Genomic DNA, 17521 nt, shown 5'->3' with positions numbered 1-17521 from the left:
TTTCATATCTAAAGGTAGATAATATTTCAAATTAATGCTTAGACTATGCTTCTGTTTAATATCTAAAAACATATTTCAAGACACTTTTTTTATGAAAATCATTATTTGATATATGCCTAGGAAAAAGGAATATGTATTGAAGATATTCTCTGACATAAGAATATTTTCATTTTATTTCTTTGTGGTGGCACCTATGCTTACTAATGTGTGTTTGCAAAGCATAACAGATATACTGAGGTCTTGTCTCTTGCAGCAGACTGAACCTGGCTCTCACTCTGAATGCTTCCAGATTATAATGTGGATTCTGAGTGGAAGTGCAGCCTTTCAGTTTTTTTTTGTAGATGTTTAATTTGGGGTCATGTGTTAAATTAATATCTAGTTAGCTTTAAATTTATATGTAAAAATTATTTAATTTAATATTTTTTCACGGATTTTGCACTCTCTTGGTAGACATTAGTATTAAAAACCCCAAAGCTAATTTTTTTTAAAGAGAGACAAATTAAATCTCTGCCATTTCAGTACTCAGAAGTTCACTTCACCTGAATTTCACTCAGAAATCCAAAACTCAAAACAAAATCAGGAAATTCAAAATGGAGATGTAACCTATGGAATCTCATGGACTAAGCAGTCTGACAACGACAGAGTTCTTTATATGATAATGTAATCCAATGTCATACTAAGGAATAACTCTGGTATGCAGAGACTTTATTCTGTTTCACCCCATGAGACACGATGACCATGGGAATTTTTAAACAACCTATAAGGAATGCAACAAAAAATGGTTAAAGGGGTTTAGACTGTGATATAAAGAATGAAGCAGACATTTCACTTTATTCCTTTTTTCCATTCACTGATACTTTTCTAAAAAGATCCTTACCCCACTTGACAGTCTTATAGATGGTATGAGCGTCTGCAATTACTATCCCTTCTTGGAAAGAAAAGGAAATTTATTGTGATGAGCTTGAGCTGTTTCTCTTCTTGGAATTCAGTTTGGTTTCCTAAAAACAAACAAAGAAAGAAAACAGAAGGGTGGATAAAAAAAAATGGGAGGAGGAGAGGAAGAATATACAGCTTAGGGTTTGGATTCTTACCTGCATGATTACTGCTTTAAAAGAAAAAAGGAAAAAAGAAAAGACATAGCATGTGGTTTTATCATCTGCTTCAAGATCTGGCAAAAATACGTCAATGTCAAAGCATTTAAGATACTACTTTCAACTTCTTTTCTGGTCACAGGCTCACAGCAGCGCTGCCAAAAATCTGTCTTGGCTGGCAAAGTCAGGCTGTTTTCAAACAGAAAGAAGGATTTCGATAAGAAAGAAACAACTGAATGCAGAAGAGAAAAAAATATATTAGAATGGGTGTAAATGAGAAAAAGAATAATAAAAAGAGTGAGGTAATAATTCTAATCAGAATGCCCAGGATAATGCTGAGGCCTTAACCAAGGCAAATAGAGCTTTCTTAATCCTTTGGTTCCCCGTCAACTTATTTTCAAATATCAGGATGGTGGAGGCTCATAATGTTTGGGAAGGACTGTTGCCATGCTGCGGGGGATGGCAAGAAATTACTGGCATGTAGCTGGCATGCCTACCTCTTCCTATACATTAAATTTCCACAAATTGGTGAAATTGCGGGTTATGAAAGATTTTAAAGAATAACCCAATTCCTTCATTCCTTTGTATACTGCTTTCAAAGTACTTTACACTGAATAAGACAAAGATTTTCCTTTGGTCCTAGAAACTGAAAATTGGACAATTCTGCCTCTATTTTATGTTTTATAAATAAGTTTTTTACATCTGTAGTCACCACATTCAAAAAGGCAATGGCTGTTCACTGCAGTAAAGGAATAAATCAGGAATGCATCATTAACTATGATAATACAGTCACCAACATAAATTGCTATTAAAATATATTTTGTCTTTCTGGTAGAGTCCTGTATATTTCTAGAGCAGAAAAAAATAATCCCCTTAAAACTCAGATAAGCACTTTCAGGACCTAAGGGAAAAGTCATTATATGGGGCAGGTAACTTGACAGGCTTCCCTTTTTTCAGATAGCCATTTATTACTAGAAAACGACCATTAAATACCTGCACTACCTTGTGGCAGGCACTATGTTTTAAATTATTTTCCATCAATGAAATCACAGAAGCCTAACATGAAGGTACTGCTCTTCAGAGAACTTAAGGATAAGTATCAATAATGTGGGGAAGCCACTGGAAAAACAAGGAATTTAATATGGTCCTTTCTTAACTCATCCCACCCACAGGGGGAGAAATTTGCTGGTAACAGTATGCCTAGAGTTAAAAAAATTATTGTATCAATATGCAATATCAAAACCTCCAATAAAACCTAGGAAAAAACTGTAAGGTAATGTCTACTTCCTGAAATGGTCCATGATCTGAATAAAAAAACTTGCTTTATAAACAGAAGTGGAAAGTGCCAGAAAGGTATAAGTTGCCTGCTGGAGTACTGCTGATTTGGTGGAAAACTGCTCCAAAGAATGAGCTAAAATGTTTAAAGTAATCTAAGATGCAAATGTAATGCATTGCTCCAGGAGCTCTATAATTGTTTCTCAGCTTGGCACTTCACTGAACTGTACTGAGTGTTAGTCAGAAAATGAACAGATCTATTTTAACTTCAAGCAGATCTCAATGGCTGCAACTGGCAGAGAGATGACTCTTAGCAGTTGGAGATGACATCCTCTTTCCCTGCTTCAGTAAAGCAGAAAGCGTTTGTAAAATAAAAGTAGACCTTTCATCTATGTATCAGATAGGTAAACAGAAATTATGGGCAAAGTTTTAAGCTAGACAAAATGTTAAAAACAGTGAATTACAATAAAACTTGCCTAGTTAATGCTAAAACAAAGCTGTATTTTTAAACACAGATGTTATGATTTTAAAGTGCAGAATTTCATTCTTTCCTTCAAACAACAACAACAAAATAGATGAAATACAGACATTTTCCATTAAGAGAAAAATAATGAAATAATCACAATAATCAATAATCTTTGTATTTTTACATATTTTCTGATAGCTTTACGTATTTTCATCTGTACTTAAGAAACTGGTGCAAACAGTACCTGAATAAAATACTAGTTAATGTATATAAAGGCATTGCCATGAATCTCACAAAATATCCATCCTGGTGAAAATATACCACTTTCTACAGCTACTGCATGTGACTCCAATTATATTGGAAATTAATTTAATTGACAACATCAGCACATTCTCTCTTAGGTATTTCTTAAAAATCTCTATCTGGCATATCATCAAATCTAGATAATTTCATTTTATAGTAGCATGTAACCAAGTAACAGACTGTCAGGTCAGTTTTCTTCACAGTGGGAGTCACAGAATAACAAAGAACTAGATCTACAATCATGAAGGGGAAAATCAACATCAAAGATGGAATCATTAGAAAAAATTAGAATACATAATATTACATACACAGAAATCCAACACTGCGTTTGATAAGGGATGCTTATAATGAAGAGACAGATTATTTTTCAGCTTTAAGACATGGATTTAATACTCAGTAGAGAAATTTAAATGGCAGATAATGCAGTAAATATTTCATGCAAAGATCATATATTTTATACAATTTTCCAAATATTTTAATATTTACTCTGATTGCTAAAGAGTACTGTAGCTGTCATATTCCCTAGCTTCCTCTGAAACCAGTTTTATAGAAAATAACATTTTTTGAGCTTCATCAGTTTTTCTGGTCAGAAAAAATATGAAAAAATATTTAACAGTATTCATAACCTACATTTTTCAGCTATCTATTTACTTTGACAAAATCCTGCTAAAAAGATTGAAAAGACACTAGGATTTCATGTATGTGGAAATGTACTAAATATCTGTCTTGACTGGTGTAGTTGGCTAATACCCTAAGATTTTTTTATTTAATGTAGATGCAACAGAAGAGTGAAGTCTTGCAATGAGACTGGGGTAAAATATATAGAGAAGAGAGGATCAGCTGCTTCACCTGGAACATTTTTGACCATCATTTTTTTACACTTCATTTTGACTTCATTGGACCTTTCATTTCTGACTGCACATTCCAGGTAGCAGCAGGCACTTAAATGTGTATGCTGGCAACACCACCTAGCCCAAACACTAAGGTATATCTCTTTACAGACATTATATATGGTGTTTCATATTCAAGTTATGAGTGTATTTCTCAATCCCATTTTTAAACTTGTGCTAACTTGAGAGAAAGGAATGCTATCATCTCTTACACATCACCTTTTCTGAATAACTTTTTTATCTTGAAAATATTCAGGCAAGGAAGGTTTCATACTAGCTATAAGAAATACTCTTCTCTATACCAGGGTGGGAGAACTTATTCCACAGGGACAATTAAATGAGCCAGACAAGGATCTGGCTGTCATTTTTACAGATAGGACAACATATAAACTCTCACATTTAATTGGTGTGAATGTGACAAGAGAAAACTGAACATAAGGTCTCTAGACAGCCAATAAATCTGGCTTGTGTCTTTCTCCCTCAATCAAAGACAGAAACTGGCTATTTTTATATCTTGGGTTCATGTACAATTCCCTGGATGTGTGTGTGCAAAAGGGGGCAGGAAACAAAGTTTTTAACAGGACAAAAATGCCATAAGCTTGCTTGTTTTCCTCGAATATCTAAAATATTCTTCAATCTGTAGTCCTTCTGAAAGGGTCAAAACTGCCTTTTTTTTTTATTTTTTTAAAGTCTCCTCCTGTTCTAGGTCAGAAAAGTCAGAAGCTTATCATCATGGACATTTTATTATTGATTTTTTTTCTTATGTTAAGCAGTGTACATGTCTAAGACAATATATGGTCTCCATAGGAGCATATCATGCACAGAACAGCGAATGAAGACACATACACAAAGAACAAATTGCCCAATGTCAAGGAGTGGTATTTTCTGACAGAGGAAGATGTAAATCCCAGCTGTCCTACATTCCAGGACAGTACCAGGACACTGAAAGTACCACTTTATCTGATAAGACCACCACAAAATGTAAGGAAGATTAGGAAGAGAGGAAATGCTGAATTTTTGTTTGTTTTCATAGCTTTTCTCTGTGACTTTTCAAAGCAGCTCGTATGTTCATGACTAAAAAAATGCCCACTAGGTCAATTCCTGTTGATTCATGGTCTGTCCACTTCAGAAAAACCCCATGAGAATGTGTCTTATTTCCTGTGTATAGAGTAGCCTGTGTGGGGTGTAGTCTGCAAACACCACAAGATCTGCTTTATTCAGCAAGATTGACTCCCCCAGCAATCAATGTAAATTAGGGTAAGGAAGAAAAAAACTCAGGATCACCAATGCAATCATGGGGAATAAAATCTGAAGATGTAATACTGTTAGTAATATGTCATATATTACTCTTTACAGCTCTAAAGGAAAAGTATCCTCCATAAGTTTGCATTTTGTCTCAGCTTAATGCACATCAGCTGAAACATGTGGGTTAAGACTCTTGGAAATTTAGTATTAATGTAGAAATGAATTTTCAATTTTTCACTTTGAACTTGTTCTCTTAGGTTCTGATTTCAGTGTCCTTCAATTCAAATTTCTAATTTATTCCTGTGGAATGAAATGCCAATGAAAGGAATTGGAAATTGAGGAAAGAGCAAACAGAGCTTACTCTGGAGATCAGAAAATTTCTGTTCAAGATCATGTAGGGAATGGCATAAGATACCCTGTGCATAAATTTTGCAAACAAAACGACCTTTGAATATGCTTAGATATCTGGATAGCTATATTTTACATATTTCAAAATAAATAAACGTCAATAATTCATACGGAATAGAAGCAATTCATGTTCATCTTCTATTAATTATTTAGGTTTGCAATCTTCATTTAAAGTATTTCTGACTATCCTTTCTGTGAGCTAAACAGTACTTTTGAAAAATGAGCCTTGAACAAACACAGTAATTTTCTTAATATTCTTTTATTCTACATGAACTCCTAATTCATGTGATGAATGAGAAGTTTTGTAGTGTTAAAAATCATTATGTGAGGTAATAACTGTGAATACATACTAATATGTTCCTATTCAATATTAATATCTGCAGCAACCATTTCATAAACTACAAAAACTACAAGGCAGAACTTAGTTCAAATTAGTAATTGAGCAAAACAAGAAGTACTGCTTTTCAGAAGGCTTTGATTTAACTTTTTCACCCCTGAGAAGGATCTCAGTCTGAGTGATATAATGTAGTAAGCATGGTTAAATCTATCTTTTCACCATCCTGGAAGCAAGGAGGTAACTTGTAAGACTTGTGTAGCCCTGCAATGCCACTTTTTTCTGTTCATGGATAACGATGCAATAACAGATGGAGAAAACACTTCTTCCTATGGATGGAGTAAAAACTTAAGCCTTTGTATTCTCCTTAGAATGATGGAAGCTCTTGTGAATTAGGTAGGTGCTCTTGTCTTTGATAATTTTCTCATACATAAAATAGCAAATTTAACTCTCCTGCCAGAGGCAGAATATTAAGAACAGGGGTTGCAGCAATATGATTTTATGATATAGTCATCATTGTGTCTGGCTATAGAACAGAATTCTTGTGGAATACTGACATATGTTTGGCTATCCTTGGAAATGGTACAAGAAATTTATTGGAACTTTTACTCACACACTCTTATGCTTTTAAATAAATGCCCTCTCATAACATCTGCAGTCTCCTGAAGAAGTGAAACTGCCTGTAAAAAATAAACACAGGATGTTCACAATAAATGATTAAAAAAAAATCAGATATTTCTCAGCAAGAGTTTGTGTGAAACTAGGAATTTGGCCTAAGTTTCCAAGAACAGAAGAAATTATAATATATTTTTAAAAATACTGAAACTAGAGCAAGTGAACAAAAAGAAGTGCTTCAATCCAGTGCTGTCAAGCAGCCCCAAACACAGAAAGGAATAGGCTGATATAATTTATGTGTTTAATATTTTCCCATTGATAATGTATTCTGTGGCAGCATGTGCAGTATCAATAAGCAGAAAAGTATCTAAAATCCATGTTATCTTCACTTTGCAGAGAATTTACTTATGAGGTCTCACACTATAAAGGTATTTTGCTTTTCAAGGACTTGGTAGCATTTACTTTTAGTCTTTAGCTTGCTGATTTCTTGTTTTCACATGTGCTTGATAATGTGATGGCTCTGCAAGTGCAAATGAATAAAGTTTTACTGTATTTTGTTTCTTGTTCTTCCACATTAATTTTATGTTATACCTGTGATCACATAATGAGAAAATTAGAGTGTATCCAATTTAGTTAGTTTAATAATATTTTTATGTTGGCACCTCAGAACACTTTATTAAACACAAGAGGCAAGATTAACTACAGGCAGATGAAAAATCCTTACAGATTATTTAGCCTTGATATTCTAGTGAGTTCATCCTCTAACCTGTAAGTTTTGCATTAAAAGCAGCGAAGAAAGCTTTGCAATCCAAGGACAGAGATTGTAAAGTAAGAAGATATCTCATAGCTGAGCTTCTGTTTCAGCATGACAGAATGGGTATAGTGCAAAATTTAAGTAAAATTATTCCAAGAGGGAATTTTTAAAAAAAAATTGCTCCAGCTTTTCATCAAAAAGTAGGATTGACGTACATTTTAACAATTTTATTTTAAAAAGTTAAATTTACACCAATAGTATCAATGTCTGAAAAAACTCATTAGAAGAAACAAATACATTCTTTATATCTTTTATAGGTTTTTTATCACTATATCTTTAATAGGTTTTTTATGAGTAATTTGAGATTTTTGATACAGAGTGTTGCAAAAATATGACTGACTGATGAAAACGTAATAATGTTTATCTTTGAAAGATGGTGGGTTCTTCTAAATGATAATCTCTCTGCACACTATTTCCATTTCAGGTAATTTTGTTCAGTTTTACTTGGTGGATCTTCATGAAACATAAATTTCATGTTCACTATGACTCAAATAGTCATGGAGGATGGTTTCAAAAACAGATTTAATCTCAGAATTAAGATTTTCGAATCCTTGAGGAATCAGATACTCCAGATGTTAGGTGAGAGGCAGATTACAGATCCTGGACTTATATATTGAGTTCAGGATATTTCTGACATCCAAAATACCCTCTAATGCTTTGGAATGTCTCAAATCATGACAGAACTGTACTCAAAGCAACACAGAAACATCTCACTCAATATACAGGTCTGGCAGAAAAGTGAATTAGAGGGTAAAATGGACATTTCTTTTGCAATGCAAATAGTTTAAGCGCAAGATCAGGACACCAGGAAAAGAAAATCCAGTTTTTACTCAAAAGTGATGAATGTTAACAGTTTTCAAACTTTGAAGACGTATGAGTCATTACATGATATTACTTATGCAATCACAGACCTGTAGTTGCTTTATGGAGACAGAGAATGGTAGTTAGAAGTTTTCACAATTTCTTGGCTCCTAATTTACCTACAGAAGTGTCTCCCATCTCTTAAAATCTAAGCCTAAGAATCTGTTTTGAAATAGATTTGGTTCAAGAATACCCATAATCAGTGACTTCAAAATACCAAAAATTCAGACAAGCATTCTACAATACTTACATTTTTTGAAAATCCTATCCCTATCTGCTTGTCTAGAATATATGAAGAGATAAGAGTTTTTCAGTAGCACTTTTTTTACAGAAGACTAAATAATTATTTTCTACTAATACTGCAACTGATGTTTTCTGTTCACTCAACCTAAAGGCTGCTCTAAAGCTTCCCACTTAAGTAGCGCAAAAGAATTCAGTGACTGAATGCAAAACAAAATGGAGGGAAGCAAAGATCAGAAAAGTGTCATGGTTTCTTTTTTTCTTAGAGAAATATCAATTTCTTTTAATGTTTTGAAAGACTGTCACGCTGGTCTTTTAGTAGTAGCTGATTCATCCACTGAACCCTGCCTTTAATATTTCCTCTGCCACAAAAGCCTGAAAAATCCTCACTAGCACTACTGTAACATCATCATAGCCGGTGGTACCACTAAACAATTAAGCCTCATTCAAAGGCTCTTATTTATAAATTATTTCATTAAAATAAAATTTTCTGTTCCAATTATGCGAACAATAGCCATTTCCACCAATGTTCTATTTCTTAAAGTAAAAAATATGTCCAACCACTACGCAACTGAGAATATTTACAAATACACAGAAATATAAAGAGGCATTAGCAGCAGAAAACACAATGTATAATAAATAGGGCATGTAAGTTTTTAGTGAGTCAAGGCTTGCTGTGATTCAGTGACTAAGCGTATTACTGAATAAAAGAGATATTTCTTCTGCAGCACAAAAATTTTATGTGCAAACAAAAGGCATTAGAGTTCAGAAATCTAATCTTCATTCAAATCAAGCTGAAACCTGGTCCTACACTTAAGTTCAAATATTTTACCAAAACTATCAGTTTTCTACCATTTAGGATTATTATTCCTACGGCTGACAAATAATTGCTACTAAACATAAGGTCTACATGCAGGATAAGAAGAGAATGTGTCTTTATTTCAGTATCCCATATTTCCTCAAACACAACTTTTAGAGACATCTGTGAAATCAACGTTCATAAAGCAAGAGTGCTAGCATATTCTCACTACTTGGGTAGTGTTTATAGAGACTGGGAAGTACAAAAAGCATGCTATCAAGAAATATCCAAGTTTTCTAGTTTAGAAAGAAGTTCAGGGTTATATAGTAGAATGGATTTTTGTGAAAATTTAGATTTATCTACAATGGAGACATCTTTGCTTAGAGCACAGTGTCCAAATGTGCTTATAAGCATCAGACCCATTCTAGATATCAGCCTTTGGGCAAAACATTTCTCTCTAGAAATGTCTGCCTATCCCACCAGCTACCATGAGAGGGTGAAGAGAGAGTTCAGATCTGTCATCCAGACAGACAAATCCCTGCAAAGCTTGGAGTGTGAGGAAAGACAGAATTTTTAGAATGGGAAGAAAGAATATAGAAATATTTGTGTCTCCCAGAGCAATGAAGTTGGTGAGAGGTCTGGAGCATGAGGCTTATGAGGAACAGCTGAGGGAGGTGAGGTTGTTTAACTTGGAGAAAAGGCTCAGGAGAGAGCTTATCTCTACAACCACCTGAAAGGAAGTTGTAAACAGGTGGAGGTTGGTCTCTTCTTCCAAGCAGAAAGTTGTAGGACAAGAGGAAACAGCCTCCAATTGCACAGGGGATGTTTTGATTGGATGCCAATGGCATCCCGCCTTGTATCAGATATAGAGTGTGGCCAGGACCAAGGAAGTTTTTCCTCTGGGCACTGTACATGTATGATATTGAGGCTGCACCTTGAGTGCTATGCCCAGTTCTGTGTCCCTCACATCAAGACATTGTTGAGGTGTTGGAGCATGTCTAGCAAAAGGCAAGGAAACTGGTGAAAGGTCTGGAGATCAGGAAGAATTTCTTGGTGGATAAACATTGAAATGGGCTGCCCAAGGAGGTAGTGGAGTCATCACATGTGCAATTAGTCGAGAAATGAGTGGATGTTAGTGTTACGGTATGGTTGACAAGGTGGCGATGTATCAAATGTTGGACTTAGACATCTTTTCCAACCAAAATGATTGTGTGATATTAAGGAAAATGTGTTTACCAAAAAGGTCAAGCACTGGAACAGGCTTCCTAGGAAAGTGGTGGAGTCACCATACCTGGAGGTATTTAAAATATGTGTAGATGCTATGCTTAGGGACACGGTACAATGGGGAACTTGGCAGGGCTGGGTTAATAGTTGGACTTAATCATCTCAAAGGTCTTTCCATACAAAAATGAGTCACTGAGTCTATGATTCCATGTCAAAAGCAAACAGGCAGAAGAGAGGAGAGTTACTGTTACGTAGCAAACGTGTGGCTCATACCTGTGTCAGCAGCATGCCTGGATTCCACGTCTCGCTGCCAGCAGCCATACGGCTCCTGGGACCAAGCAGCAGCCTTCACATGGGGTTGCCATCTCCTGTAGTAGGCACCACAGCTTCCTCAAGGATCTCTAGGGTGATAAATCACAGAGGGAGACCATGAGGTTTCACGGTTTGACATCAGTGTCAAAGGATATTTGCTGTGTTAAGGTGTCTGCTATGAGCATGGGTCTGTGTCTGCTGTTGAGCCAACAGCAGGTGTTCAGCAGAAGGCAGCAAAATCTGCCTGGCTCATAAGTATTTTTCTTGGAGGAAAAAAAATCTTGGAAGACAGTCTGCAAAGTTACCATAGGTGGGTATTTCTACTTGTCATTATAAAAATGGGACTGTATGAAATGAAGGTCAATATCTGTATCAACTGAAAATGTTTCAATATGAGCATATGCTAAAATGTATTTTAAATCATCCTGCAAAGTTAAAAAAATCCTGTTTCAGGACTGTATGACAAGGCACTCAATAAGAACATGTTATTTTCCCCAAATTATGTAATTTCATATTTCTGGAAAGGCTCCATTTGTTAAAAATTTCTGTGATGCCACATAGGGTGAAGCTTCAATGAACCATTTGGTTTGAACCTCACATGTGCAGATAGTTTCTGGCAATAACCTAGACCAGGTAAGGGAAGATCTGGAAAAGATCCTTGCCAAGTAAAAACTGAGTAATCTTTTTGCAGGTTAAACCCATTTACAACCTGTGCACATCTACCTTTCTCCTAGTGTTAGTTAAGCAAGTATTGGTTGCAGCAGTAAGCCAACATTAAAACTGAAGATTTGTCACCAGGGAGTTGTTGGAGGATTGGAGCAGCAGGGGGAAACAATTCCCATAATGACATTCAGTTTACTACAGAATCAGAGAAAAAAATCCAAATCTTCTGAGAAATACCTCTTCTGAGTAAGTCAGCTGGAGGAAAAACTCTTCTGGGAAATACCTCTCCAGATATCCTTCTAAGAAAAGTATTTGGAGGAGAAAGTAATGCAAAGCAAAAAAATATTTTTACATATATCTAAGAACAATAAACCTATTGAAAAATTAATAGCCCTAAGAAGGCATATTCTTATTAAGCAGAAAACATGGTCAAAACTGATAAAACATTGAGTGATACTATGCATCAAAACTCAGTCTGTTACAAGTGGCCAACTGGTGTGAACTACATATCCAGCATATGAACTTCAATTTTATGTTTCGTTTTCATCTCTTACATGTATATTTCACACTTGAAATTTACTTTCTGAAAATACCAGTTATGCTTTTCTGTCTTCACAATTATGTACTAATGGCTATGCTTTATACAATGTCTTTAGAAATTTAACACTAAATGAAACAAAACAATATTTTTATGTAAATTCAGATTTTAAAAAGACTTCCATTTTTCTGATTATGTGTAAGCAATGGTCATATAGAAAAGAAAGTATGCCAAGAATTCTTTTAAAATCAGAAGATTTTATTCAGAAAAAATATAGTTTTAAAGTTCTGGGTAATAACTATTGAGATTACAGTTTTCAGTTTTGGAAAGAAGAGCTGATATTCAACAGCAATGACTTCTTGAATCTCACTTATTTTGAATACCTGACTATATAATACTTCACTGAAAAAAAAGAAAGGCCGTAAACCTAAACCTCTACCAATTATGTATAAAGTTATTAACAAAATGCTGGCAGAGTGCCTGATCTACATGCCAACCCTGCAGACACCAGTGTCAATAATTGTATTTTAGTTTTAATGTCAGGTACTCACTAGTCAAATAGCTATGTCTATGCATGATATGAAACATTTATGTAGAGTTGCATTTACAATCCATACAGTCTGTTGCATCTCATTCTAAATTATTGCTTCAAGACAATAATCTTTAAATATCACTGACATAAAATCTCTGGGTAATTCCAATATTATAAATAATGTTATTGTAAATTTTGTGCATTTACCAGGTATAGAATTTACCTTAGACTTACAGTGATATTGAGCTTTTATTTAGGAAGAAACAAATGAAATAAAATTGTATGTATAAATTTTAAATGGGACAGCAGGCAGTGACAAGTATTATTTCCCACCACTACTGCATCTAGTAGCCTTAGACAAATAGGCTGTTGCATTTCATACTCTATAAAGATACAGCAAAATACAATCTCTCTCCCAAGGAACTGATAACATCAGTGATACATAATACTAAAAGTTTAAACAGGAAACAGAAAAAAGAAATTAATGGAATTCATAAAAAACTGTATTGCAGCAGATCACCACAACATTGTAAGTATGATTTCTGTTTTTTTTCCATGGAGGCAAGTTTTCATAGATTACATGGTCTTTCTGTTACTGCTTTCAAGCAGTAACAGAGACTTATGGAGAAAAGAGCAATTGAACAGACAAAATCTTCTAATGGTCAGATTGCTCATTAAAAAAAATATTATGAAGGAATTGCTCTATACTTGTATTCAAAAGCCTGCAGAAGAGCAATAATGCTGACTTTTTTATGAGTCTTTTTCAATGTAAGTTAAATTGAATAATTCCTAGAATGTTGGTGATGCTGGATATTCATTCCTGTACATAGCTTAAAACTTTAATCTCTAAGTTTTTTCCCATAAATTAATTTGAGAAGGAGCGATAATTTTATCATCTCAGTCACAGAGGTTTTTTTCTGCCAAAAAGATTATAGTTATTATTTTTTTAATCTAACAACCTTCTTCTCTGAAAAATACCTCAATATCTTTGCCAAAACCACCTGGAAAACCAAACAGTAGTGGAACTGATCAAAAAAGTGAAGGTTCAGCTCTAAGAAATAGTTAAAAATACTGGACATTTTTCAATTGACATGCAGTATATACATTTTTAGTCCATAAAAAAATTAATACCCTCCTCCAATGTCACACTGTTCTACAGACAAAACAAAGTCCTTTAATAAAAATCATAAAAATTTTACAGGAAAAAATGTTCAGAGATTGTTTGATAGCTTTTAATTAAGAAGTAGTTCTTAATTAAAAAATGAAGTAAAAATCATCAAAGCTTCTATTTTATAAGGAATAAAACACCAAAAATTGTCTTTGTTTCTCAGAAAACAAAGATTAATAAACCAGAATTTTGACAACAGTTTTGAAAACCTTTAGTATGTTTAAGCTGGCATAAATATTTTTGGTAAAAATAAACTTAAAGGAAATGAGCTTTAACATATTCTGTCTTAAGGGATGTACTTGCACGTCCTGCTACATGCAAGTAGCAGCACAAGAAGACTGTTTAGGCCAACATGTGCCTAAAAATCTTGTGTCCTGGTCACCTCTTCAGAATGTAAGGAGCCTTGAGCTGACTCCAGGGACTCAGGGTGCAGGTGGGGGCAGAGGGCACTGAAAGCAACGATTGATGCAAACCCCAGCTCTATCAGAATGGATGGCACAGCTCACAGCACCCAGACCATTCTGTCACTGCCTGTTTTACACACCTTTCAGAGGCACAAGGAGGCAAACATCAGCTGCTAGATTGCTGTAGGATGCTTCCACAAAGTCTGTGTGCTTTATCATGCTAAATTCACATAACTCTATTGCCATTAAAACTCAAATACAATTATTGACACTGATGTCTGCAGGGTTGGCGCGTAGATCAGGCATTCTGCCAGCATTTTGTTAATAACTTTAGATGTATTTGGTAGGGGGTTAGGTTTATGGCAATGTCTGTGTGTTTAATCATGCTAAATTCACAAAACTCTTTTGTTTTGGTGGTTTTCCCAAAATTCAAGTGGATTTTGTCTGACAGTTTTGAGGTTGAGAGATGAGAAAAAGACAAAAGGATTTCTTTCTTTCCTTGTCACATCCTCCTTTGGATGGGACAAAGGAAAGCCTCCTTACAGGTAGGATATTCCAGACAGAATAGCTAGCCTCCTGTCTTCATCTCCTGGTTCTCACAATACAGATAGAAAAAAAAAAACACCTAAGTTTTTTTAGGCTCTTTTTGTCTTATTATTGAATAACTTGTATAGTACAAAGACCAGTAGATTGCACATCAGCCCTGCTAGGCCCAGCCTTGTTTAATCCTCAGGATTTGTGAGGAGCTGGTGGTCTGGTGGCACCTCAAGAGATCTGCATCACTGGTAGATTGCCACGGCTCAAACCATCCTTCTGTTATTTGCTTAAAAAAACATGTCAATGTATATGAAAAAATAACAGTTTCTATTACATTTTTATTTTGTGGTAGGATATTTATATTTAAGAGGAATTTCCACAATATCTTGATGATGTTTATTTTACTCAAAAAAAGAAAAACCAAAAAGAAAAATAAAATAGGTTGTCATCAGAAAAGCAAGAAATAATTAAAATTATTTCTATATCAGTTACTTCCCATCTTTAATAATTTTTTTCAACTTACTGTGTGTTTTTCCAATGTTTGAAAAAAGTTTTAAAAGTTTAAAAGTGTTATTTACAACTTTTTATGAAAGTTGTAGACCTAGTCCCCTGGAAAAATACTTTGTAGTCAGGAAACTGCAGTACATTTGAATACATACATACACAGATAAATACACACACACATAAATTTGGGTAATATTAGACAATGTTATACATTTCATCCAGCCCAAGTCCTACATCAAATAGAAATTTCATCTGCAATTCTACTCAAGTTCTTACAAAATAACATCTAATGAACAAAAGATCTGCCACAAGAACTGCAGAATACTTTTCAGGTGGAGGAAAAATTATTATGGATTTAGGTATAAGAAAAAAAGAGGCAGAAATTATTGCAATTTTCAATATTTAATTATTTAATACTTATATAATAATAATATATTATTACTTTATTACTTAATTTATGAAATTACGGTCTTCAGTACAGATTAAAATGAGAGCCATTACTAACAATCACTTTCACAAAGCAGTTTGTGGTATCAGGAAAATCTCTTCTGATCCTTACCTACTGAAAGAATACACAGAATACACAGAGCTTGGGATTCAATGTCAATTAGAGAGCAACTCTCTACAGTTTGCCCTGTAGTAGATGTCAGGCAATGAAAGGTTACCAGCTGGCTCTGGAAGAAAAGAGAATCATATGCTAATAGGAAAATGTGTTTAGTTGTATTCTATATTTAATGAGATTATTGTAATGTGGTTGCTTTCTCAGGCTCATAAAAACACAGAATACCCAAGGAATATCTTCTTCCCAGAACTTTTCAATTCATCTAGGAAGAAACGCTGACTCTCCATAAAACACCATGTAACCTCTTTAGTAATAATGCAACGGCCTTAGAGTTTCAGAGTCCTCCTAATAAAATTCCTTAGAAACCAATTCTCTGCGGTGGTGCCATGCCACCTCTATATTGTGCTGGAAAAACACCAGCCTGAAGTAAGAGAAAAAATGAACCCAAGTGAAAAAAATATGAATCTTTATAACTTCAAAAATATGAGTAAAAATGTGAAACATGCTGGTGTTTTTCTGTTTGTTTTTTGAATATATGGAAAATAGAGATTACCTAAATCACATAATTTTTATTTAGTTAATTCTTGAATCTGTTCTCTGACTTACTACAATTATTTAATGATCCCTACTGTACTTATGATGAACACATGACCCTGCTAAACCCTAGTTAAAAGCTAACAGCTGAAGCAAATTAGATGAATATCCTTGGAATTCAAATGCTGCTACATGAAAAATAAGAAATTAAATCCTATTCAAAACAACCATAAGTGGATGATCTTGCATTTTTAAAGCTGCAGAATCCAAAGTCTCATCTTGCTCTGAGTCCCTTTACTGAGATCATTATCTTGTCTAATGGCCTCAAATTGCTTTTCATATACTCAGTCCAGTTCCAGCAGTTATAAAATCCCAGCTCTGCTAACACTGCACAAAACTGAAAAAGGCTGGCCCATAGATAAGTAAATTTCACTTAAATCCCAAGAGTCAAGCCAAATTTTATTTGTTAAGTTAGAAGGTTACCATGGGAAGGTATATACTTACTTGCAAGAATGAAATTTAGTGGATAATTTGTTTCCAGATTATTATGTCATGAATGAGAAAGGAAAATAGCTCTTGCATTAGATAATAAATATTAACTATCCTAATACCTACCCTAATAAAAAAATAAATGACATTGCTGAAAGTTCTGAATATCTCATCTACCAAAATAAATCATTCCTTTTTCTTGCTATAAATGGCTCATCTGTACATTTGCATAAAGCTTATTTTGCAATAACTGCTTTTTTTTGGGGGGGGTGAGCCACTATTTACTAAAACAGGTTTTGCTAATAGAAGTTACTGTACGAAGGTAAATCAAGGATTTTTTTATTTTTAAGCATAAAATTATGCTTTGCCTGAGCACAGAATCAGAATAAAACATCAAGTAACCTGATTTTATATTACATATTATCTGTTTATATATGGAAAATTGTGGAAAAAATAATGTAACCTTCAGTGTTCTTTTTTCCTAGTTACAGAAATAGTAAGAAGTAGAAAGCAGGACTTTTGTTTTCTCAAAGAAGTCTATATACCCTCACACATCACATTTACAAAATCAAGGAGTCAGCAAATATCCCTACTGCCAACAGTGTGTCAACGCTGCACAATTGAACAGTTGCTGAGTAGATACTTTTCATAACTTGAAGGTAGTTGAAATGGTTGCTCTATGAAATTATTCAGTCATAAATGATTGGAATTAC

General features: G+C 34.3%; 1 long non-coding RNA gene across 1 annotated transcript; it reads right to left on the bottom strand.

Moving 5' to 3' along the window:
• Nucleotides 1-778: 778 nt before the first annotated feature.
• On the bottom strand, nucleotides 779-15899 carry LOC141725373 (uncharacterized). Its single transcript, XR_012577239.1, has 3 exons — nucleotides 15783-15899; nucleotides 10839-10966; nucleotides 779-998 (listed from the first exon to the last, which is right to left on the bottom strand). It is a non-coding gene; the product is annotated as an uncharacterized LOC141725373 (long non-coding RNA).
• Nucleotides 15900-17521: the final 1622 nt, after the last annotated feature.

The sequence above is a fragment of the Zonotrichia albicollis genome, chromosome 1 (assembly GCF_047830755.1).
Source record: "Zonotrichia albicollis isolate bZonAlb1 chromosome 1, bZonAlb1.hap1, whole genome shotgun sequence".
In the NCBI taxonomy this organism is placed as follows: domain Eukaryota; kingdom Metazoa; phylum Chordata; class Aves; order Passeriformes; family Passerellidae; genus Zonotrichia; species Zonotrichia albicollis.
The sequence above is the reverse complement of the archived record's forward strand: the minus strand, read 5'-3'. Positions and strand labels throughout refer to the sequence as shown.